The following is a 26,142-nucleotide window of genomic DNA, read 5'->3' as shown; positions in this document are numbered from 1 at the left end:
AAGTCAAAAGGTATGTTACTTTGGAGAAGAGATTTTGCTTTTGTTTCCACAGAAAATGAGAGGCTGTGGATTCATTCTGAGTTAAGAAAAATCAGGTTTGAAAAAGGAAGACCACCTGAGAAATCTCCGATAGGAACAGATGGCCCAGATGACAGAGTTCTACATCCAGAACAGATTCAAGACTACTGCCTGAGATGATCAAGACTCACAGGATATTCCAGTCAGGACTTGATTATAACTCTAAATTTTCTTTAGGTCCCCATAAGATCATCAGCGCCCCCAACCAGCAGGAAGTAGCCTGAAATACTATTCCCACATTCCCAACAAATGAACTATGGGTATTTTCCTTTGTTTAAAAAAAAGAGGGAAATGATGCGAGAGAATTATCTGTATTCTGTCAATCATATTTTAATAAAATGTTGATTGGCCAGGCAGGCAGTATAGGCAGGAAAACCAGACAGGAAGTAGGGGTGGAGCAAAGAGACTGGGAGTATTCTGGGAAAACAGGAAGCTCCCTCCGCCAGTTCTGCCCAGACCACGGGAGAGGAAAGATGTAAGCTGCCTCGCTGGAAAAGGTACTGAGCCATGTGCTAACGTAGATAAGGATAATGGGGTAACATAAGTTATAAGTGCTAATAAGTAGCCAGACCTAATGGGCCAATCAGCTTTATAACTTACAGAGATCTCTGTGTGTTTGATTCTCTGGGACTTGCCGGTTGTGGGGTACCGGGCAGGGACAGATATCCCAACAAGCCAGCCCTCATATTACAGTAAACAAGTGTCTAAAAACTGATATCATAAACTGTAAATTGTAGTTTAAAATTTTGTTGTTTGGAGGAGCTACCCGGTTAGTTTAGCCCCAAAATAATCACACTGAAACTGTATTAATTAAATCACTGCTTATCCCATTAGCTCTAGCTACTTATTGGCTAACTCTTGTATCTTAATTCAATCCATTTCTTTAAATCTGTATATCACCACAAGGTCGTAGCCTACCAGCAAAGTTTCAGCACATCTATATTCGGCAGTGGATCCATGGCGTCCTTCCTCTAACTCTGCTCTTCTTCCTCCCAGCATACAGGCCAGTCTTCTCTGCATACCTAAGTTCCACCTAGCTATAGTTTGAAAGAAGTTTCTTTATTCATGAATGGTAATCACAGCACACAGAGGGGACTTCCATATCAAAATTTAAAATTCATCCATTACTGTTGGGAGCCACATGGAGGCACAGGTGGTCCTGCAGTTTGGAGGTAGCCACATGGGGCTGAGCACCCTTGCCTGCACCCTTGCTTGCACATGCTCAGACCAGCAGAATGGCATTAACCAATCAGGACAGCGTTCAAGCCTCTCCACCGTTTAAAAGCAGCTGCCTCGGGACTCTACTTTCTCTCTCTAAGCTTTCTCTTGTCCCTGCTCTATCTTCCCTTCCCCCAATTTTCCTCAACGGAATGCTCCGAATAAAGACGTGACCAGGGAAGGAATTCTCGTTTTTAGTGGCGTTCATTCCTGCCAGACAGGATGCACGCCGCAACTGGTGCTCGAAACCCCGGGACGCCGAGGGACCCTGACAACTACGCTGGGGGACCCTGAGAAGGAAGCGCCCAGCCCGGGAGAAAAAACCGAAATCAGACACCAGGACACAGAGAGCCATGAATTTCAGAACTCTGAACACGTGGAGCGGTGAGTGACGTCAGTTAAATCCTCCAGAAAGGAGGAGGAAAAAGAATGGAAAAAGTATAGGCCTAAAAAAGAAAAGAAAATACAAAAAAAATCAAAGTTAAGGTATCTGAAAGAAGGTACAGAAAGCAACGGGGAAGAAAAATTCCTTAAGTTCAGTGCAGGAGGAGTGTGAACAGCAGCAAAAAAGGTGAGGTAACTAAGGCGGGACTATGAGGATGATGGGGTACGGGAGACCGTGGCTTCCGCTCCCTTTCCGTCCACCTCCGTACTCGCTGTTAGAGACTCGGGGCAACAGTCTCGTAGGGAGGCGAATTTGATCATGCGTGAAGACTGCCTTACCTGTTCTTAAAGAGCCACACAGTTTCTGAGGTGATTTTCGCCTAATTTTGTTAAGAGAGCTCAGTCTCTGGCTCTCACGTACAGAAAACTTTAATTTTGATTGAGGAAGTAGCAGGGCGGTGGTGGCGCACGCCTTTAATCCCAGCACTCGGGAGGCAGAGGCGGAAGCTGCGTGGTGAGCTAAGACCTAAAGACGGAGAGGGGCCAAACTCTGAACCGCGTTTCCATAGCAACATGGGCGGGCGGAGGAAGCTCATCGGCGGGGCCACGTGCTGAGTGCTCGTCACTCCCCGGACCCTGGGAAGGTCTGAGACTGGGGCCCCCACGGCCCTGACTGGGCAGGAGAGGCCCCCCTCGCTGGAGACTCACGGCCGGCGGTGCGAGTTCATTGCCTGAGGTGAGGCAGGGTGCACAGATCGCCCGCGGAAACACGCATGGCCCGGGGCGGGGCCATGCGGAGCGTGCCATAATGGGCCTCAGAGGCGGAGCTGTGGCAGCCGCCGCCGTCCGCTGCTGCCGCCGCCGCTCACAGCCGCTGTCACCAAAAATTCAGTCAGATAAAAACATTTGTCGCCAAAAATTTAGTCAGATAAAAACATTTATCCCCCCAAAATTCACAACGTCCCTTTGTCAGCAGGAAGTAGTCAGATCGATTGCCGACGCCCATTCTCCCTCAAAGAACTGGTCATGATTATCATAATAAAGGCGTGTCTACCTGGTTACCGTATCCTAGGTAACAAAGGCGGACCTTTTGCCTGAGGCAACGGGTGGAATAAAACAATGCTACCTAGATGTTTTTTCATTTGAATGCAGGGCTGGAGAGATGGCTCAGAGGTTAAGAGCACTGACTGCTCTTCCAAAGGTCATGAGTTCAATTCCCAGTGACAACTGTTTTGGTGTTAGACAATAGAGGGGGACTACCAGTGACAGCATCCCCCAGAGAAAGGATTTCTCTTGCATTCTTTACACTTAATTTTAAATTCAAAATTTTGCTGGTACAGGCAAACAAGATTTGCTTTTTGAAACAGAGACCTGCAGATCTCTAAGTTCAAAACCAGCCTACTTCCAGTACTGATTGTGCTGAATTTTTACACTGAGAGTTTTTAATTACTCTTAAATGTTAATTTGGGAGGAGAGTTTTGTTTATGTTTTTCTAGGAATGCTGACATACATCTGGGTGCCAGCAAGACCGACCAGAGAAATGAAGGATACTGCAAGGGAAGATTCTTGCGGAGGCAGCAGAGATGACCTTCTGGGCGATGTCAAGTGTAGCTGTTTCACGTTATCGCCTTGAGCAACACCCTGTGTAACCTCTTATCTCTTAACGATTTTCTGACTGACTCTACTTTGCCTTTTCCTTCCTTAGGAATGGGTGGGAGCAGAGATATTCTTGGCATGCTGTGTCTAGGTGGAAGTGCTGTATGTCTTTGATTGGTGTGCTACCTGCTAGCCCAAGTGAGGAGGGACAAGGTCTTTATAACACAGCCTTGGATTGTGTATCCTCACCCCAGGTTTGGCTCTCAGCCTCTAAAGAGCTCATAGTCAATTAGCCATGCATAGCCTTTGTACCCTCTAGGGACCAGATAGTCCCACAAAGCATGGAGGAAGTTATGCATTGGCGGAGGGTGTGTCTTGTTTTTCTTTTCTTTAATCTGTCCACACATCATGAGGTGGGGACCAGATTGGAAAATAGTTTTGCCTTATTGCTCTTAAAGACAATAATAGGGGGAGCTGTTGGGAGCCACCTGGAGGCACAGGTGGTCCTGCAGTTTGGAGGTAGCCACGTGGGGCTGAGCACCCTTGCCTGCACCCTTGCTTGCACATGCTCAGACCAGCAGAATGGCATTAACCAATCAGGACAGCGTTCAAGCCTCTCCACCGTTTAAAAGCAGCTGCCTCGGGACTCTACTTTCTCTCTCTAAGCTTTCTCTTGTCCCTGCTCTATCTTCCCTTCCCCCAATTTTCCTCAACGGAATGCTCCGAATAAAGACGTGACCAGGGAAGGAATTCTCGTTTTTAGTGGCGTTCATTCCTGCCGGACAGGATGCGCGCCGCACATTACCTCAAATATAGACCCAGACTAAAAACAATTAGTTACTTCCCATTCTTTGTCTTAGTGAAATACTTAGATAGAAATTTTTGTGATTTATTTTTATTCTCAGGAAGTAAATAAACCTATTATTAGAATCATTTAGTAGATAATTATGACAATTGAAGGTTTATAAATTGTAAACATTAAATATCATCAAATTGGAATCTGTTGTTTGATTTAAAGTTCAGCCAAAAGACTTCTTGAATTTTTATTCTATTTTAGATCATATCTTTTAGTCATGCCATTGTTTATGAGGCTTGAGGAAAACCACTTTAGTAACTAACTACAGGCCAGTATGTTCACAACCATAGAACCCTCTGTTACAGAAAGATGCAGAGACAATATAATATGTCAGCACAAATTTCTACTTTAGCCCTAACTTGCTTTCCCCAAACACAATGAATGTGTCTCCCACAGGCATTCTGTGATGTGTCAGCAGACCCCTGTTCATGTGAAATAAAAGTAAAATCTGAATAAGAAGAAATAGATAATGAACAACCTAGTAACTTTGTTCCATTGTGGAATTACATTATATCATACTACAGTTCTATCAATGAACAGTAACCTTTACCTCCGGACACCGTCACCTACAAATTTTCTAGGCCCCAATGTGCTGATGACCATAGTGCAGAAGGCCAAATTCAGACTTAAAAATGGTCTACTACATAGTCTCAGGAAAACATAAGACCCACTTTTATGTACACATCATCTACAGTGGAAATCACAGTATTTTTCGCATGCAACTTGAATTAGAACAGATATTAGGACTTAAAAGTAAGGTCAACAAATGCAAATTCTAGGAAAGATGAGATCAACCTGAGTCTCAAAACAAAACAAAAGAAGACTTATATTTTATAATTGGGAAAAATTTTGAGAGTGAGTTTTATTTTTTTGACCTTCTAAAGCATTAAAATTATGAGTATTACAAGTGGGTTATCGAGGTTTATTTTGGGGTGAAGCCTATTAAACCTTTCAAGGTTCATAAAGGTTCCCTATGACAGGCAAACACCGGCTGTGGGAAAGGATTTGAGTGATAGAAAAAAATGACTGACTGGACTATATTCTTCCTACATGTTTCTTTATTCCTTGGGGAAGGAAGTAAAGAAGAAGTGAAGATGGGAAGGGAAAAAAGAGCCATTCTCCACAAAGTTTTCAGTTTATTTTGGCACACAGACAAGTTAGCAATTCCATAGGTGGTAACAATAGTATCGAACATGCATTTTCACAGACAAAAAAAAAGGTCGATCAGACTGGAGGTGCCTTACATCTCAGAGTGGGCGTGGCTGTGGAGCTCCCCAATGGCTGGGAATACATTGGCAACCACAGTGTCCTAAGGACTTGATTTGCATTAGCATTTAGCTGGTTGAGTTAATGAAAATCTCTTTTGTGAACTTTGCTTTTGGCTCCAGCAGGGTGCCCAAGTGAGAACTTTTCGCTCTGAAGCTAGTTTTAGCAACTCAGACCTTTTTCCTATATTAGACAGTTAATTTCCTGGGCTATGATCTTATGCTAACTGAAACTAAGGAGAAAGGTAATACAGAATATTAGTAGCTTGTTGGGTTAGAGCAAAGACCAGTAGATTACACCTTTAGAAAAGACAGTATATTTCCTCCTGTTAGGGGCTCCCTTCTCGTCAGGGAATGCTGTCAGTAAAGAAAGTTGCTGGGGATTTTGTGTTTATGCAAATTTTCTTTATGTGAATTTTGGCTATGGGAGCAAAGGTTTGACTGAGTGAGTGCTTTCAGTCCAGGGCTTCATGGTGTGGTATTCACTTGTCTTACAGGAAAAGTCAGGTTTATACAATGTTGGGATACTATAGAAGTGATAAATGACATGATTTCACAAGATTTCTACAGAACTGACAGTGGTGCCACTACAAAAGAGCATGGCCTTGCTGCCTTCTCAGAAATACCAGTGTGGCAATACTCCACACATAAGAATGTCCTGATGTGAAATTTGTGATCTAGAAGAAGGGTGATATTTTCCATTGATGTCAAGGATTAAAGAAAGCCATGTTGGGGAGGCAGACTGTTGTCCTCAGTGACAGGCCTGGTGAATGCACATTCACTGCATAACAGACAGTGGCAGGGCAATCTGTCTCTATCCAAGTTTGATGAAGTTCCTGAAAGTAAAATCTCTCTGGAGTCCTGAAGAAACCAGGTAAGAGATATGCCGATCCAGACCTGTCTGTGAATAAGTGTAACCTATAGCCCAGTTAACAAACTCAGCTGTGTCTTAGCCTTTGTACCTGACAAGAGTCATATTCACTTGTGCTTCCAATTTCAAGCAAGTAAGGTTTAAGTCCAGCTGGATAATGGAAACAACCCAAAAGACTGTTCTAGCCCTACTCAGGCATAGCTCAGAGATAGTACTGTCTTCCAAGTAAATGGTCAGAAAAATATTCTAGATGAATGTAATGATAACCTAAATGGAAGAAGAAAGATAATCTCATACAATATAGGTATTAAGTCAAATTCTATCAGAGTAGTCCAAGGAGGTAGCTACATAATGGTAAAGCCTAAAATCAAAAGCAGTATTCATACACTATTGAAACACCTTAATATAGAAAATAAACTTTCACAGATCTAAAGAGAACAATAAGTAGATATACAAAATAAATAATAAATAAAGAGATATCTAAAAATAAATAGCAATACAAAAAAGTAGGAAGTGTCGATCACAGCTTCCATCCAGAGGGCCTTCGGAGTGGTGAGGTGATTCGGGCCCGTGACAGGGGCCCGGCGAGGGGGAGCTAGGACTCTCCCCGACCCCATAGACTCCCAGGTCAGCCTGCTCTGCTGGCTCCACCCTGCTATCTTCCCCGCCAGCCATCCCAGCTTCCATCCAGAGGGCCTTCGGAGTGGTGAGTTGATTCGGGCCCCCACGGGCCCGGCGAGGGGGAGCTAGGACTCTCCCCAACCCCATAGACTCCCAGGTCAGCCTGCTCTGCTGGCTCCACCCTGCTAGCTTCCCCGCCAGCCATCCCAGCTTCCATCCAGAGGGCCTTCGGAGTGGTGAGTTGATTCGGGCCCCCGCGGGCCCGGTAAGGGGGAGCTAGGACTCTCCCCGACCCCATAGACTCCCAGGTCAGCCTGCTCTGCTGGCTCCACCCTGCTAGCTTCCCCGCCAGCCATCCCAGCTTCCATCCAGAGGGCCTTCGGAGTGGTGAGTTGATTCGGGCCCCCGCGGGCCCGGCGAGGGGGAGCTAGGACTCTCCCCGACCTCATAGACTCCCAGGTCAGCCTGCTCTGCTGGCTCCACCCTGCTAGCTTCCCCGCCAGCCATCCAAGCTTCCATCTAGAGGGCCTTCGGAGTGGAGAGTTGATTCGGGCCCGCGACAGGGGCCCGGCGAGGGGGAGCTAGGAATCTCCCCGACCCCATAGACTCACAGGTCAGCCTGCTCTGCTGGCTCCACCCTGCTAGCTTCCCCGCCAGCCATCCCAGCTTCCATCCAGAGGGCCTTCGGAGTGGAGAGTTGATTCGGGCCCGTGGCAGGGGCCCGGCGAGGGGGAGCTAGGACTTTCCCCGACCCCATAGTCTCCCAGGTCAGCCTGCAGTGCTGTTTCCACCCTGCTAGGCTCTCCCACCTGCCATCCCAGCTTCCATCCAGGTACAAATTTCTATATTTCTCCCCTCCCACTGAGCCCATAAAATTTCCCCAGTTCAGCTGCCTTGCACACTGGGCCTGCTCTGTAGGGGCATCCCGGAAAGAGGCAGTGCCTGTGCTTCAATACCCTGCTTGGGGAAAGGTAGGCATTCTATCAGTGAACTCCCTGCCCAACAAGGGAACCTGACCCGATACCAGAAGTTCCAATAGAGAGCATTTGATCGAAGAGATGGGCAGACGCCAAGGCAAGACCTCCTCCAGCAATCTGAAAAACAACATGAAAATATCAGATCCCACTGACCCTACAACAGAAGGATTTGAACACTCTAACCCAGATGAAGTGGAAAAAAGTGCCATTATGAAAGCAATAGAGTCCCTTAAACAGGATATGAATAACTCCCTTAAGGAACTGGTCGAGAAGTATAATAAAAAGTTTGAAGAAATGAGTATAGAAATGGATGAGAAATATAACAAAAAGTTTGAAGAAATAAGTAAATCCGTGAGTGATACCCTGAGAAACCAAGAAAAAACAATCAAACAAGTAAAGGAAACAGTCCAAGAATTGAAAACTGAAATGGAGGCAATGAAGAAAACACAAAACAAGAACCGGCTGGATATGGAAAACCTAGGTAAACGAGCGGAGACTACAGAATCAAGCATAACCAATAGAATACAAGAGATAGAAGAACGAATCTCAGATTCTGAAGATACCATAGAGAAAATAAATGCTCTGGTCAGAGAAAACGGCAAATCCAACAAATTCTCTTCACAAAACATTCAGGAAATCTGGGACACAATAAAAAAACCAAATCTAAGAATAATAGGGATTGAAGAAGGAGAAGAACTGCAGATCGAAGGCCCAGAAAATATATTCAACAAAATTATAGAAGAAAACTTTCCCAACCTAAAGAACGATATTCCTATGAAGGTTCAAGAAGCATACAGAACACCGAATACACTGGATCAGAAAAAAAACATCCCCTCGCCATATAATAATCAAAACACAAAACATACATATTAAAGAAAAAATTTTAAGAGCTGCAAAGGAAAAAGGTCAAGTAACTTATAAAGGTAAACCTATCAGGCTTACACCGGATTTCTCTATGGAAACCATGAAAGCCAGAAGATCCTGGATAGAGGTACTGCAGAAACTAAGAGACCATGGATGCAAACCCAGACTACTATACCCAGCCAAGCTATTGTTCACTATCAACGGAGAAAACAAAATATTCCAGGATAAAAACAAATTTAAACAATACGTAGCTACTAATCCAGCCTTACAGAGAATATTAGAAGGAAAATCACTACCGAAGGAATCCAACATTCCCAACACGATCTACAATAACTCAAACATCTAGCGACCATTCACAAGCACAAATCAAAGAAGGAAAACACATACACTCTACTACCTAAAAAAAAAAAAAAAATGACCGGAGTCAACAACCACTGGTCATTAATATCACTTAATATCAATGGACTCAATTCACCTATAAAGAGGCACAGACTTAGAGATTGGATACGAAAACAGGATCCAACATTCTGCTGTTTACAAGAAACACACCTCAACCACAAAGACAGACACTTACTCAGAGTAAAGGGTTGGGAAAAGGTTTTCCAAGCAAATGGACCTAAGAAACAAGCGGGCGTGGCCATTCTAATATCTAACAAAATCGACTTCAAACTAAAATCAATCAGAAGAAATGGAGATGGACATTTCATACTCATAACTGGAACAATTCATCAGGAGGAAGTCTCAATCCTGAATATCTATGCTCCTAATATAAAGGCACCCACATATGTAAAAGAAACTCTTCTAGAACTCAAGGTGGTCATCAAACCACACACACTAATAGTAGGAGACTTCAACACTCCTCTCTCACCAATGGACAGGTCAATCAGACAGAAACCAAACAGAGAATTGAGAGACCTATTGGAGGTATTGAATCAAATGGACTTAACAGACATCTATAGAACACTCCACCCAAATAGGAAAGAATATACCTTTTTCTCTGCAGCTCATGGAACCTTCTCGAAAATTGACCACATACTCGGTAACAAAGCTAACTTCCACAGATACAAAAAAATATTAGTAACTACCTGTGTCTTGTCAGATCACCATGGACTAAAGTTAGAATTCAACAACAATGCTCCCCCCAGGAAGCCAACAAACTCATGGAAACTGAACAGTCAACTACTAAATCACCCCTGGGTCAAGGAAGAAATAAAGAAAGAAATTAATCTCTTCCTTGAATTTAATGAAAACAAAGACACAACATACTCAAACCTATGGGACACTATGAAAACAGTGCTAAGAGGAAAGTTCATAGCACTAAGTGCCCAATTAAAGAAAGCAGAGAAAGCACACATTGGAGACTTAACAGCACACTTGAAAGATCTAGAAAAAAAAGAAGCTGATTCACCCAGGAGGTCTAGAAGACTGGAAATAATCAAACTGAGGGCTGAAATCAACAAAATAGAAACAGAGAAAACAATCCAAAGAATCAATGAATCAAAAAGCTGGTTCTTGGAGAAAATCAACAAGATTGACAAACCCCTATCCAAGTTAATCAAATGGCAGAGAGAGAACATGCAAATTAATAAGATCAGAAATGAAAAGGGGGACATAACCACAGACACAGGGGAAATTCAGAGAATCATTAGATCTTACTATGAAAGTTTATATGCCACAAAGTTGGAAAATGTAAAAGAAATGGACATTTTTTTAGATAAATACCATATACCAAAGTTTAACCAAGAACAGGTGAACAATCTAAATAGATCTGTTAGTCGCGAAGAATTAGGAGCTGTTATCAAAAATCTCCCTACCAAAAAAAGCCCAGGACCAGATGGTTTCAATGCAGAATTCTACCAGAACTTCCAGGAAGAGCTGATACCTATACTCCTTAACGTATTCCACAATATAGAAACAGAAGAGTCACTGCCTAACTCCTTTTATGAAGCTACAGTTACCCTAATACCAAAACCACACAAAGACACAACCGAGAAAGAGAATTACAGGCCAGTCTCACTCATGAACATCGACGCGAAAATTCTCAATAAAATACTGGCAAACCGAATCCAAGAGCACATTAGAAAAATTATCCATTATGATCAAGTCGGCTTCATTCCAGAGATGCAGGGCTGGTTCAACATACGCAAATCTATCAATGTAATCCATCATATAAATAAACTGAAAGAAAAAAACCATATGATCATCTCACTAGATGCTGAAAAAGCATTTGACAAAATTCAACACCCATTTATGATAAAGGTGTTGGAGAGACTGGGGATACAAGGATCATACCTAAATATAATAAAAGCAATATACAGCAAGCCGACAGCTAACATCAAACTGAATGAAGAGAAACTCAAAGCCTTTCCACTAAAATCAGGAACGCGACAAGGCTGTCCACTCTCTCCATACCTCTTCAATATAGTGCTTGAAGTTCTAGCAATAGCAAAAAGACAACATAAGGGGATCACGCGGATTCGGATTGGAAAGGATGAAGTTAAACTTTCGTTATTTGCTGACGATATGATAGTGTACATAAGCGACCCCAAAAACTCTACCAAAGAACTCCTACAGCTGATAAACACCTTTAGTAACGTGGCAGGATACAAGATCAACTCCAAAAAATCAGTGGCCCTCCTATACACAAAGGATAAAGAAGCAGAGAGGGAAATCAGAGAAGCATCACCTTTCATGATAGCCACAAATAGCATAAAATATCTTGGGGTTACTCTAACCAAGGAAGTGAAAGACCTATTTGACAAAAACTTTAAGTCTTTGAAGAAAGAAATTGAGGAGGATACCAGAAAATGGAAAGACCTCCCCTGCTCTTGGATTGGGAGAATTAACATAGTAAAAATGGCAATTCTGCCAAAAGCAATCTATAGATTCAATGCAATCCCCATCAAAATCCCATCAAACTTCTTCACAGACCTTGAGAGAACAATAATCAAGTTTATATGGCAAAACAAAAAACCCAGGATAGCCAAAACAATCTTATACAATAAAAGAACTTCTGGAGGCATTACCATCCCTGACTTCAAACTCTATTATAGAGCTACAGTATTGAAAACAGCTTGGTATTGGCATAAGAACAGAGAAGTCGACCTATGGAATCGAATAGAAGACCCAGATATTAACCCACAAACTTATGAACACCTAATTTTCGACAAGGGAGCTAAAGGTATACAATGGAAGAAGGAAAGCATCTTTAACAAATGGTGCTGGCATAATTGGATGTCAACCTGTAAAAAAATGAAAGTAGATCCATATCTATCACCATGCACAAAAATCAAGTCCAAATGGATTAAAGACATCAACATTAATCCGTCCACTTTGAACCTGATAGAAGAGAAAGTGGGAAGTAGTCTACAAGATTTAGGCACAGGAGGCCTCTTCCTAAGTAGGACCCCAGCAGCACAGACAATAAGAGAAACAATGAATAAATGGGATCCACTGAAACTGGGAAGCTTCTGTAAAGCAAAGGACACTGTCAGTAGGACAAAAAGGCTGCCTTCTGACTGGGAGAAGATCTTCACCAACCCCTCATCAGACAAAGGTCTGATCTCCAAAATATACAAAGAACTCAAGAGACTAGGCACTAAAACTCTAATTAACCCAATTAAAAAATGGGGTACTGAACTTAACAGAGAATTCACAACAGATGAACTTCAAATGGAGAGAAGACACTTAAGGTCATGCTCAACCTCCTTAGCGATCAGGGAAATGCAAATCAAAACCACTTTGAGATACCATCTTACACCTGTCAGAATAGCTAAAGTCAAAAACACCAACGATAGCCTATGCTGGAGAGGATGTGGGGTGAGGGGAACACTCATCCATTGTTGGTGGGAATGCAAACTCGTGCAGCCACTGTGGAAATCAGTGTGGCGGTTTCTCAGGAAACTGGGAGTCAACCTCCCTCAGGACCCAGCAATACCACTCTTGGGAATATACCCTAAAGATTCCCTAACATACTACAAAAGCATTTGTTCAACTATGTTCATAGCAGCACTATTTGTAATAGCCAGAACATGGAAACAACCTAGGTGCCCCTCAATAGAAGAATGGTTAAAAAAGGTGTGGAACATATATACATTAGAGTTTTACTCTGCGGTAAAAAACAATGACATCTTGAATTTTGCATGCAAATGGATGGAAATAGAAAACGCTTTACTGAGTGAGGTAAGCCAGACCCAAAAAGAGGAACACGGTATGTATTCACTCATAAGTGGATTCTAACCATAATTAAAGGTCTTTGAGCCTATTATTCGTGATCCTAGAGAAGCTAAATAAGAAGATGAACCTGATAAAGATTATTTAGCTATCCACCAGGAGGTAGGAAATAGACAAGAGTCCCAGGTAACCTCGGGTGCATGGGGGGGGGGTGGGAGGGTCGATGGAGGGGGAGAGGGCTAGAGAGATGGGAGTAGGGGAGGAACGGGGAAAGCTTGGTGGCCGGGGATGGTGGGGGGAGGGAGGTAGGATGAATATGGGATCAGGGAACAATACATTTCAACTAAGGGAGCCATTTTAGGGTTTACAGGAGACTTGATTATATATGGCATCCCAGGTCCAAGGAGAAATCCCCCAGATTGCTCTCTGGACAGAGGAGAGGGTGCCTGAATCGGCCGTGGCCCATGACCATACTGATGTATATTTTGCTTATCACCATAGATCCTTCGTCTGGCGAAGGACGGCTATGCAGTCGGAGGCCCACATTGGAGCACCGGATTGAGCCCCCCGAGGTCCGGAGGGGGAGCGGAAGGAGGAGGAACATGAAAGACGAAATCAGTACTGCGAGGGATGCTATCACCCACTGATACAAGGGAATGGATCTGATGAGAGTTTACCAGGGCCAGTTGGACTGGGACTGAACGAGGACGTGATCTAGCCAGATTCTCGGAATTTGGCTGGATTCTCTGACTGTGGCTGGCCCGGGGTCTTTCTGAAAAGCCATTGACTATGACACTGGGACCTGTTTCCTCTGCATATGCTGGATTTTGGGGATCCAGTCTGTTTGGACGCTCGCCTTCCTGGACCTGGAGGGAGGGGGAGGGAGCTGGAGCTTCCCACAGGGCAGGAAACCCTGACTGCCCTGGGGGACGGAGGGGAAGGAGGGGGGGAGTGGGGAGAGTGGGAGGGTGTTGGGAGGGGGGGCGGAAATGGAAACTTTTATAATTTAATAAAATTTACTAAAAAAAAAAAGTAGGAAGTGTCAACACTTTCCTTAACTATAATGGATTGTTTATCCAAACAAAACAATGATAATTGTAATTATAGTTTATCATTACCATACACAAACTGGTCATGAAGGAATTGTACTGAACACTCTTTCAGTGAGGCTGAATATTCATCTTTAATTATAGGAAACGTCTAGGACAGATTATATACAAGATTACAGAGCAAATCTTAACAAACGTAAGATTAAATAATAGCAAGTATTCTTATTAATTAACAATTGAATAAAATTATAAATCAGTAATACATGGGAGGATTCAGAAATACTCAAAAATTATGCTCGCACGCATACAATTATTCTTGATAGTTTTCAGCTTATGTTAATTATCAACAGAACAGTAGTTGATGGGCCTGTTGGGACTGTCTTGATGATTTTAACATATGTGGGAAGACCCAGTTTAATTCTGGGCAAGGCTGTTCCCTGACCTGAAATCCTGAACTCAATAGGATACGCAAAGCAAGCTGTGTACTGCATCATTGCTTTCCGTTTTCTGCTGCTGTGGATTCCCCATCATGGTGGACTAGAATTCTAAACAGGGAATCAAAATGAATCATGTCTCCCTCAAGATTATTTTGCCAAAGCATTTTCTTACAGGAATAAAAATATAAGTTAAGTCATTATCCAATTCAAAATAAAAATACAGTTTAGAAAAAAAAATCTCAGGACAAAAGAAATGAGAGTGAATAGATGTATTGAGACTTACGTGACTAGGCAAAACAATGCTAAGAGAGTAATTTACATCAACAAATACTGTAAATGAGACCAAGGTAAAATGAGACCAACACAAGAATTCCCCCTTACCGTTTCATTCAGTGTAATTTTGTAAATCCTAGGCAGAACAATTAACCAAGGGAAGGAAATCAAAGTCACAAGAATAAGAAACTGAATTGTCCTTGGTTGCAGATGGAGTGATTTCACACAGACTTTGGGGGACAAAAAGCTATGCTAAATAGATTCAGTCAAGTTTCAGGACACAAAGTTAACACAAAAATATCTATCCATTTCTAAACAGGAAGAATCATCTATTAAAAACTAAGAAGATATTCCTATTGAAAGTGCAATACTTAGAAGAAAATTTGGGCAAAATAACTTTACTCCCTAAGCCCAAGTTAAAAAACATCATGAAAGACACTTCAAGAAAACCATAAATGAAAGGGACTTCTTTATTCATGGACTATGATTAATATTAAAATATTTGTATGTCCCAAAACAATTTTCAAACTCCTGGTTATATTTATGTAAGTAGGAAAAAGTAAAAAAAAAATTATAATGTAAAAGGACCCAAAAGAGATAGTACTGGACCCATCATATAACCTTATCTCAAAACAAATTTTTTTAAGTAATTTTATTAAATTATAACAGTTTCCATTTCCGCCCCTCCTCCCACCACCCTCCCACTACCCCCACTCCCTCTCCTCCTCCCTCTCCATCCCTAAGAGCAGTCAGGGTTTCCTGCCCAGTGGGAAGTTCAAGTTCCTCCCACCTCCCTCCAGGTCCAGTAAGGTGAATGTCCAGACGGACTGGATCCGCAAAATCCAGTATATGCAGAGGAAACAAGTCCCAGTGTCATTGTCAATGACTTCTCAGAAAGACTCCGGGCCAGCCACATTCAGAGAATCCGGCCACATTCAGAGAATCTGGTTGGATTGTGTCCTCATTCAGTCCCAGTCCAACTGGCCTTGGTAAACTCTCATTAGATCAGTCCCCTTGTATCAGTGGGTGATCGCATCCCTCGCAGTCCTTATTTCCTTTTTCAATTTCTTCCTCCTTCTGCTCCTCATTTGGACCTTGGTGGGGCTCAGTCCGGTGCTCCAATGTGGGTCTCCGTCTGTATCGCCATCCATCGTCGGATGAAGGTTCTCTTTGATCTTGCCTTCTTTGCTCATGTTCTCTTTCCTTCTGCTTCTCGTTTGGACCTAGGGAGTTAAGTCCAGTGTTCCGATGTGGGTCTCTGTCTCTATTTGGACAGAAGAGAGGGTGCCTGAAACGGCCTAGGCCCATAACCATACTGATGAATATTTTGCTTATCACCATAGAACCTTCATATGGCGATGGATGGAGATAGAGTCAAAACAAATTTTATAGCTGTCTAACATTGTACAAAAAAGGCATATAGATCAATGAAATAGAATTAAAGACCCAAAAATAAAAATATCTATGTATGTTCAACCATTTTCATATAGGATGTCAATATCAAGAATTGAAAAAAGAAAATAAAATTCCACTTTTAAGGAATAATACAAAAATTAAGCATGAAAGCAGACACCATATTTATAAAAGGCCACACACAAAACCCAACTTAAAATGCATTGGGTATGGGCAAACAAAAGAAAAGCCCTTAAGACAACAAAAGGGTTTGCTTCCATCCACTGGCTCATGTAATGATTTTGTAGGTCTATGCTAATTCAGAGACAAGGAGAACAAGGTAGACTACATCACACTGAAAGGTTTCGCATTGCAAAGAATTCTAATGGCAAAGTAAACTTTGCAGATGAAATACATTTTGAAAGACTAATATACTGTGTGTATGAATACATATGTAAATGACCTAAATAACTGTTGGCACGGAGCCTTAGCAGACATACTTTTAAGGAAGAAAGACTCAGCAATCCCAAGCAAGTATAAGAAAAGATGCTCAGTGTCTGGAGTCAACACAATGATCACTGTTCATAACACTTATTTGAAGTTATTTCCCCTAGCTCTGTTTTTTTTTATGGATGACTTTGTGAAATAGTTTTCATAAACCATTGAATTTTGAAGAATTAAGCCATGGGACCATCTGGTTCTGGCCCTTTCCTTCTTGGAAGATTTTTAATTATTGTCAACTCTGTTAGTAATTTATTCACACATTCTGTTTCTTTTTGACTCAATTTTAGTATGTTATCATTTTCTAGGGATTATTTATTTCCTCTAGTTTATTGAATTTATTTATGTCATCATTCTTAATATTTCTTAATGATGCTTTTAATTTCCAGTGTGTCTCTACAATATCTCTACTCTTGATTCTGATTTTATTTGGATTTTTTTCTTTCTCTTCTCCATGTTTTGATTAAGAGTTTGTGAATTCTTGCAAATAACTGGTTTTTTCTTCTCTGCCTTTAATTTAATGTATTTCTGTTCAGATAATTACTATTTCATTCCTTGTCATTAAATTTAGTTTTAGTTTGTTCTTTCTCCCAGTCTTTGAGCATAAAATTAGGTCATTTGTTCAGAATCCTTTTCTTTAAGGTAGGCAGGCATTTATTCTCTCTGTCTCTGTCTCTTTCTCTGTCTTTCTCTTTCCTATTCCTTGTCACTCTATGTGTTTAAAAATGACTTGACAAATATGTATGATATTTGTGCACTGGTGTGTGTGTGTGTGTGTGTGTGTGTGCTTGTGTACATGCGTGAATATGTGTGAAGAGGCCATGCAATGATGAGCAGTGTTCTCATTTACTTTTAAATTTACTTTTTGTGACAATGTCTCTCATTTTATCTAGAGCTAACATATTCAAATAAACTGACTGCAACAAGAGCTTAAGGGATCATTCCCAGCTCCAGGGCTGCACACTATTACACTCACTCTTGACTTCTTACATGTGTTCTATAGATAGAACTGAGGTCTTCATGCTTGCACGGCAGGCTCTTTACTGACTGTGACATCATCCGAGACCCAATATAGGCATATCTTTTAGACTTTACTTTTAGAACTAATTTATATCACAATTATTAAAGAAGCCTATTTCCATTATATTTTGTCTTAAGATACTTCTTAATTTCTTCTTGTCTTTTGCTAGTTACAGGACCTACTAGTCTTCTCCCATTGTTATATATTTGTAAATTTTCCAACATGTCTCCAATCATGTTCTATGCTTCTTATCATTATGATTAGAAAAATTACTAGGTATAGTGTCAGTAATTTTTAATGCAATAAATATTTTTGGTCTCGCATCATATCTTGATTGGAAAATTTCCATGTGCACGGGAGCACAGAGTATACATTACACTGTGGAGTGGAAAACTATGTTTTATAAGTGTAGTATATTTACAGTACAATCCAACTCTCTATATCTTCAGTTTTCTATATAGTTGGTCTATCCATTGCTCAAAATTGGCATTCTCTTATTGTAGTTGTCCATGCACTCTTACTGTACATGTACTCTTATTGTACATGTCCATTAATGTTTTACATATCTATAAGTTTATTCACATGTATTGGGTATCTGTGTTAGCAGCATAAATATTTACAATTGAGATTGCTTGTTTTGTCACCCCAGGGTGACAAAATGTTTTCTGTCTCTCCCAGGGATCTTGTTCTTAAGCCTGTTTCAGAACAAGACATACTGGCAATCTGACTACAAAGAGAAAAAGCACTGTGTAATGTGAACAAACATACTAGTGTCCTTTGAATCAAGCTCTGGAAACCTGGAAACAAAATGAGGAGGGACTCAAGAACTGAAAAGAAAATAGCAACAGAAAGGAATTTGTGAAGGCCCATAGAAGTGATTCTGTTCCACCTTGACTAAAGGTCAGAGAGTTCAGACTATTCTTGCTAGTTCAAGGTTATATGATAGGAAACTTGATCTAAGTTATGGCTATAAAATATCTTGCCTAGAAAAAAGATATTTTGATCTAGGGTGTGGTTACTTGATATTTTAAGATATGAGGAGGTAATTATATTTGTTTATTTGTTTGTTCTTTATATCATGGTAGAGAAGTCTTTGGTCTTTCCCTTTTTTAATTTGGATGTATAAGAACTTTGAGAAATAAACTTAGGGCAGATCACAGTTTTCACTGAATGGCCTCCCAATTTTATCCATTGTCTCTTGTCTATTTCTTTTCTTAATCCTCATTCTTCCCTCCAAGTATGGACAAATAAAGTGGATGGGACCTAACAGGAGGTTTTTGTTTTGTTGGTAATAAATCTATTAATATTTAGCCTTTGATGATTAGTCTTTTTCCTGTTGAATATGCCATTAAAGTATTCAATTTGAAAACTACTCTCTTTTCCCCAAAATCTTTATGCATTTTCATTTAAAATTCATACAGTGTTTTATTTTTCTCATCACATTAAAACAAAATACAAACAAAGGTTAGTCCATTAGATAGATTTCTGATATAGGCCAACATTCTCTTCCTTACCTTCCAAAACTCTGTGGAAGGCACTTAGACAGATTAAAGTGAGAAAATATTCAGAGTTAGGGTTAGGGACTTGTTGTAGGTCCTATTTATTATTGGCACTTAAACATTTATTATTTATCATGACTTATAGGTTAAGAATCAGGCAGGAAATTCCAAGTATGGTATGCTGTTATTATTCAGACATAATGCCCTCCCCTGTAATTTGGCAGTACCCTGACGAGCCTAAAGTATTAGTCTGTATGCAGGTGAAAAGGTCTCTTTGAGAGACAAGCAATGCCTACTCCTTCTCTCTGTTTTTGGTCTCTTTCCTCCCTCTCTCTCTCCCCTCTCTCTCTCTTCTCTTCCATTATCTCCCTTCCTTTTCCCCACTCCTTTTCCTTCCTCAATAAAATTCCTCACTTAAGCTCTGTTTTCATTGCATATTCTTTCACCCTCTGCAGTTTAAGTCTCGCCTTCCATGGGACTTACACAAATGTCTCTCTCATGCAATACTCACCCATCATGGGACCTGCCAGGGTCTTACTCATGTCATAAACAGCAACATATGCCTCTTTTCCACTTGGTGTTTTGGAATTGGGGAATTGTTACACTAATAGGTCATTGTTCACATACTTGAACCTTTAGTGCCATGTGACCCAGGTAGAATTGCTTCAGACAAACCCTGAGTGTTCACCACTGAAGGTACAAGCATGATATTTTGTGATCATGCCCAAAGTAGGTCAAGATTTTAAAGGGTTTTGGCTGAAGGAGCAACTCCCCTTTTCTCTAAATAAGAGAGTTCTAAGCCTAATATAAAACTATATACAATAAGAACAAATATCAAGTATAAAAATTAGAATTATAACCAACATAAACATTATTAAGCAAAAAACATATGTTCAATGTTTCAATAGTTATCTTATTCTAAGGAGTCTAAGTCTTGTGTTAGAAATAACTTGGCTAAGTAATGAGAGGAAAGTAACTATGACTATGTAGTTTTCAACCCCATCGAAGTCCTAAGAAGGGAAATAATATTACTTGAATAAACAGGAAACACAATCAAGCAACTTCCAAAGAATGCAATAAATGAAAGACACAACCGGCTACCTGTACAATAACCCAAAGTCTCCCTTGCGATGTTGGGGCAACCAACTCTGCCTGAGGCCTAAAGTAACTGACAGACCATTTTCAGGGTCAGGAAAAAGTTGAAAACCATCTTACCCTGTCTTGTCAAGGTTTGCCAGTCTTTTTTCTTGTATCCTGCTTGCCCAATTCAGATACTGTGCATTTTTTCAGTGGTCAAGGCATGGGCAGTTGGGGTTTTTTTGGGGTTGTTTGTTTGTTTGTTTTGTTTGTTTTGCACAAAGGCCAGTTTTGCCAAAAAGAAAGCAAGTGTAGTGTTTTCAGTGACCAATATTCTCTTGGGATTAGATCATGCTGCCAGGAACAATTGTGTCTAATATTAAGAGAAACTTAAGTTATTTGAATGCCATATTCCACAGTTTTTTGAAGTGGTTAAAAATTACCAATCTATGTGGAATACCATCTCTATGCATCTGAAGAACATTATTAGTCTAACTATATGTATGACAAACATGGATAACTATTGACATAAAATTTTTAATATCTATATAGCTTAAAGACTAAGCCTTCATATTAGAACGCTTAAAAATCTTTTAAGAACTATGCAGCAAACAAGGACAATGACCTCTAAATCTAAACAATATATAAGTATCTCAATCACAGGAATTGAGATGAGGTACTAGAAATGTATAGTACCATATGATAAATATATCCTAACATAGCATCAATATACAAAATATCTTAAACAGAACAAGAAACATGTATGCATAACTTTCTGTAGGTGTACAAACATTGTAAACTGAAATATAAGCATATTCACTATAACAAATATAATGTGAATTTGTATCAATATACAACAATGTACCATATCTATAAATAATAGTTCACAAGTATTCACTCTATTACTCCCTATTATTATTAGTGTGAGTAAGCTGACACTAATCTACATATTATTCCATCCAATTTCTTTTTTTCATTTAAATGAGATCCCTGAACCTATATAACTTAGACCCCAATCCCAGTGCTATATGAGGAATAATCAAGTCCTAATAGATGTCCATAGCCCTGAGGAGAAACTTTATTGGAAGAAGGGAAGTCATCATCTAGTATTACATCCAGCTGTCATAGAGTGATGTTATTTCTATGGGATCAGTAAACACTAAAATGATGGTTAAGTTTCAAGATTACTGTCTGGTATAATTGCAAATAGTCTCTGAGTATTTGGTAGTGTTTTTCTGAAGTACTTTTTTTTCTTTCTTTTTAAATTTATATAACTATTAAAATTTCCACCTCCTGCCCTGCCTCTTTTCTTTCTATTCCCTCCAATTCTCCTCTCCCTCCCTCTCCAGTCCTAAGAAAAGTCAGGTTGCCCTGCCCTGTGGGAAGTCCAACGCCCTCCTCGCTCCATCGAGGTCTAGGAAGGTGTGCATCCAAACAGACTAGTCTCCCACAAAGCCAGTACATGCAGTAGAATCAAAACCCAGTACCACTATCATTGACTTCTCAGTCAGCCCCCATTGTTATATACATTCAGAGAGTCCAGTCTGATCACTTGCTCGTTCATTCCCAGTCCAGCTGGCCTTGGTGAGCTCTCATTAGATCACTCCCAACATCTCTGTGGGTGGACACACCCCTCGCAGTCCTGACTTCCTTGCTCATGTTCTCCCTCCTTCTGCTCTCCATCTCGACCTTGGGACATGAGTCCAGTGCCATATAAATGTTCTATGGCGATATTCAAGATATTCATCAGTGTGGCTATGGGATAAGGCCAGTTCAGGCACCCTCTCCTCTGCTGCCCAAGGACCTAGCTGGGGACATCTCCTTGGACACCTGGGAACCCCTGTAGAGTCAAGTCTCTTGTCAACACTGAAATGGCTCCCTTGATTAAGATATATCCTTCCCTGCTCCCATATCCACCTTTCCTCTATCTCAACCATCACATTCCCCCAAGGTCTCCACAATCTTACCCTTCTCCCTTCTCTCTCCCCATCTCCCATTCCTCCCACCCCACCCCCACCCCCGTGCTCAAACTTTTGCCCGGCGATCTTGTATACTTCAAATATCCAGGAGGAAAAATATAAGTTTTTCTGTGGATTTACCTTCTTATTTAGCTTCTCTAGGATCACGAATTATAGGCTCAATGTCCTTTGTTTATGGCTAGAATCCACTTATGAGTGAGTACATACCACATTCATCTTTTTGGGTCTGGGTTATCTCACTCACTAAAGTGTTTTCAATTTCCATCCATTTGCATGCAAAATTCAAGATGTCATTGTTCTTTACCACTGAGTAGAGCTCTAAAGTGTATATGTGTCACACCTTCTTTATCCATTCTTCTATTGACAGGCACCTAGGTTGTATTCAGGTTCTAGCTATTACAAATAGTGCTGCTATGAACATAGTTGAACAAATGCTTTTGTAATATGATAGGGTATCTCTTGGGTATATTTCCAAGAGTGTAATTGCTGGGTCCTGAGGGAGGTTGATTCCCAGTTTCCTGAGAAACCACCACACTGATTTCCAAATTTTTTGCACAAGTTTGCATTCCGACCAGCAATGGATGAGTATTCCCCTTACTCCACTTCCTATCCAGCATATGGTATCATTGGTGTTTTTCATTGTATCCATTCTGACAGGTGTAAGATGGTATCTCAAAGTTCTTTTGATTTGTATTTTCCTGATCACTAAGGAGGTTGAGCATGACCTTAAAAGTCTTTTGGCCATTTGAACTTCTTCTGTTAAGAATTCTTTGTTCAGTTTAGTACTCCATTTTTTAAATTGGATTAATTAGAGTTTTAATATCTAGTTTCTTGAGTTCTTATATATTTTGAAGAACAGACTTTTGTCTGACGCAGGGTTGGTGAAGATCTTCTCACATTCAGTAGGTTGCCTTTTTGTCTTAATGACAATGTCCTTTGCATTACAGAAGCTTCTCAGTTTCAGGATGTCCCATTTGTTCACTGTTTCTCTTGTTGTCTGTGCTACTGGGATTCTACATAGGAAGAGGTCTCCAGTGCCCATGTCTTGTAGACTACTTCCCACTTTCTCTTCTATCAGATTCAGTGTGGTCAGCTTAATATTGATGTCTTTAATCCATTTGGACTTGAGTTTTGTGCATGGTGATAGATATGGATCTATTGTCATTCTTCTACTGGTTGACATCCAGTTATGCCAGCACCATTTGTTAAAGATGTTTTATTTCTTCCATTGTATAATTTTAGCTCCTTTGTCAAAAATCAGGTGTTCAGAAGTTTGTGGATTAATATCTGGGTTTTTGATTTGATTCCATTGGTCAACATCTTTGTTTTCATGCCAATACCAAGCTATTTTCATTACTGTAGCTTTGTAATAGAGTTTGAAGTCAGTGATGGTAATGCCTCTGGAAGTACTTTTATTCTATGGGATTGTTTTGGCTATCCTGATTTTTTTGTTTTTCCATATAAAGTTGATTATTGTTCTCTCAAGGTCTGTAAAGAATTTTGTTGGGATTTTGATGGGGATTGCATTGTATCTGTATTTTACTTTTGGGAGAATTGCCATTTTTCTACATTTATCCTCCCAATTCAAGAGCATGGGAGATCCTTCCATTTTCTGGTATCCTCTTCAATTTCTTTCTTCAAAGACTTAAAGTTCTTTTCAAATAGATCTTTCACTTCCTTCGTTAGAGTTACTCCAAGATACTATATGCTATTTGTGGCTATCGTAAAAGGTGATGTTTCTCTGATTTCCCTCTCTGCTTCTTTGTTCTTTGTGTATGGGAGGGCAACTGATTTTTTTTTTTAGTTAATCTTGTATCCTGCGACATTGTTTAAGGTGTTTATCAGCTGTAGGAGTTCTTTGGTAGAGTTTTGGGGTCGCTTATGTACACTATCATATAACCTGTAAATAAGGTAAATTTGATTTCTTCCTTTCCAATTCTAACCCCCTTGATCTCCTTATGTTGTCTTATCACTCTTGCTACAACCTCAAGCACCATATTGAAAAGGTATGGAGAGAGTGGACAGACTTGTCTTGTTCCTAATTTTAGTGGAACGCCTTAATTTTCTCTCTATTTAATTTGATGTTAGCTGTTGGCTTGTTGTATATTGCTTTTATTATATTTGGGTATGAACTTTGCATCCCTAATGTCTCCCAGACTTTTATCATAAAGAGGTGTTGAATTTTGTCAAATGCTTTTTCAAAACCTAATGAAATGATCTTATGGGTTTTTTCATTCAGTTTACTTATTGATGGATTACATTGAGAGATTTCTGTATGTTTAACTAGCCATTCCTCTCTGGGATGAAGCCTAATTGATCATAATTGATAATATTTTGGATGTGTTCTTGGATTCAGTTTGCCAATATTTTATTGAGAATTTTTACATCGATTTTCATGAGTGAGATTTGTCTATTATTCTCTTTCTTGGTTGAGTCTTTGTGTAGATTTGGTATCATGGTAACTGTAGCTTCATAAAAGGAGTTTGACAATGACCGTTCTGTTTCTATTTTGTTAAATACATTAAGGAGAATAGTTATTAGCTCTTCTTGGAAGCTCTGTTAGAATTCTACATTGAAACCATCTGGTCCTGGGCATTTTAGGTAGGGAGATTTTTGATGACAGCTTCTAATTACTCGCAACTTACAGGTCTCTTTAAATTGTTCACCTGATCTTTATTTAATTTTGGTATTTGCTATTTATCTAAAAAAAATCCATTTCTTTCATATTTTTCAATTTTGTTGCATACAGGCTTTTGAAGTAAGATCTAATGATTCTCCAAATTTCCTCTATGTCGGTGGTTATGTCCCCCTTTTCATATCAGATTTTGTTAATTTATGTGCTCTCTGTCTGCCATTTGATTAGTTTGGATAGGAGTTTGTCAATCTTGTTGATTTTTCTCCAAGAACCAGCATTTGTTTCACTGATTTTTTTAGATTGTTTTCTGTGTTTCTATTTTGTTGATTTCAGCCCTCAGTTTGATTATTTCCAATTTTCTTCTTCTCCTGAGTGAGTCTACTTTTTTTTCTAGATCTTTCAGGTGTGTTGATAAAAATCTAATGTGAGCTTTCTCCATTTTCTTTATGTAGGCATTTAGTGCTATAAACTTTCCTTTTAATATCACTTTCAAAGTTACCCACAGGTTTGGGTATGTTGTGTTTTTATTTTCATTGAATTCAAGGAAGACTTTAATTTCTTTCTTTATTTCTTCCTTGACCCAGGGGTGGTTCAGTAGCTGACTGTTCAGTTTCCCTGAGTTTGTAAGCTTCCTCGGGGTAGAATTGTTGTTGAATTCTAACTTTATTCCGTGGTGACCCGAGAGTACACAAGTGGTTCTGCAGTGAGTAGCTTCAGGCAGGCCTGCTTTTCATCCCACCCGGCTCCCGCGCAGCTATCTTAGCCCCAGAAATAACAACAAACAAATTGTATTCATTTAAACACTGCCTGGCCCATTATCTCTAGAGAGTTAGTTACTAGCTAACTCTCACATCTTGATTAACCCATTTCTAATATCTGTGTAGCACCAAAAGGTTTGTGGCTTACCAGAAAAGATTCAGCATGTCTGACCTGGTGGCTGGCTCCATGGCGTCTGCCTCATTGCCCTCTTCCCAGCATTCTGTTCTGTTTACTCCACCTACCTAATTTTCTGTCCTATCAAAAGGCCAAGGCAGTCTCTTTATTAACCAATGAAAATAACACATAGACAGAAGGCCCACCTACCTCATGGTTCATACAATTTCTTTGTATCTGTGAATATTTGCTTTGTTACCAAATGTAACAAATGTGATCAATTTTTGAGAAGGTTCCATGAGATGCTGAGAAGAAGGTATATTCTTTTCTGATTGGGTGCAATGTTCTATATATATATCTGTTAAGTACATTTGGTTCATTACATCTGATAGTTTTCTTATTTTTCTGTTCAGTTTCTGTCTGGTTGATCTGTCCATTCACCAATGAGAGGTGTGTTGAAATCACCCTCTATTAGGGTGTGGGGTTTGATGTATGTTTTGACT

The 26,142-nt window shown here is 40.2% G+C and overlaps 1 pseudogene; it reads left to right on the top strand.

The window, feature by feature from the left end:
* The first annotated feature begins 2,260 nt into the window (after window positions 1-2,260).
* On the top strand, window positions 2,261-2,444 carry LOC148120307 (Nuclear RNase P; annotated as a pseudogene).
* Window positions 2,445-26,142: the final 23,698 nt, after the last annotated feature.

This window comes from Myodes glareolus, chromosome 11, assembly GCF_982192425.1.
Source record: "Myodes glareolus chromosome 11, mMyoGla1.1, whole genome shotgun sequence".
In the NCBI taxonomy this organism is placed as follows: domain Eukaryota; kingdom Metazoa; phylum Chordata; class Mammalia; order Rodentia; family Cricetidae; genus Myodes; species Myodes glareolus.
Note: the sequence above shows the minus strand (reverse complement) of the source record. Positions and strands in the feature narration are given on the sequence as shown.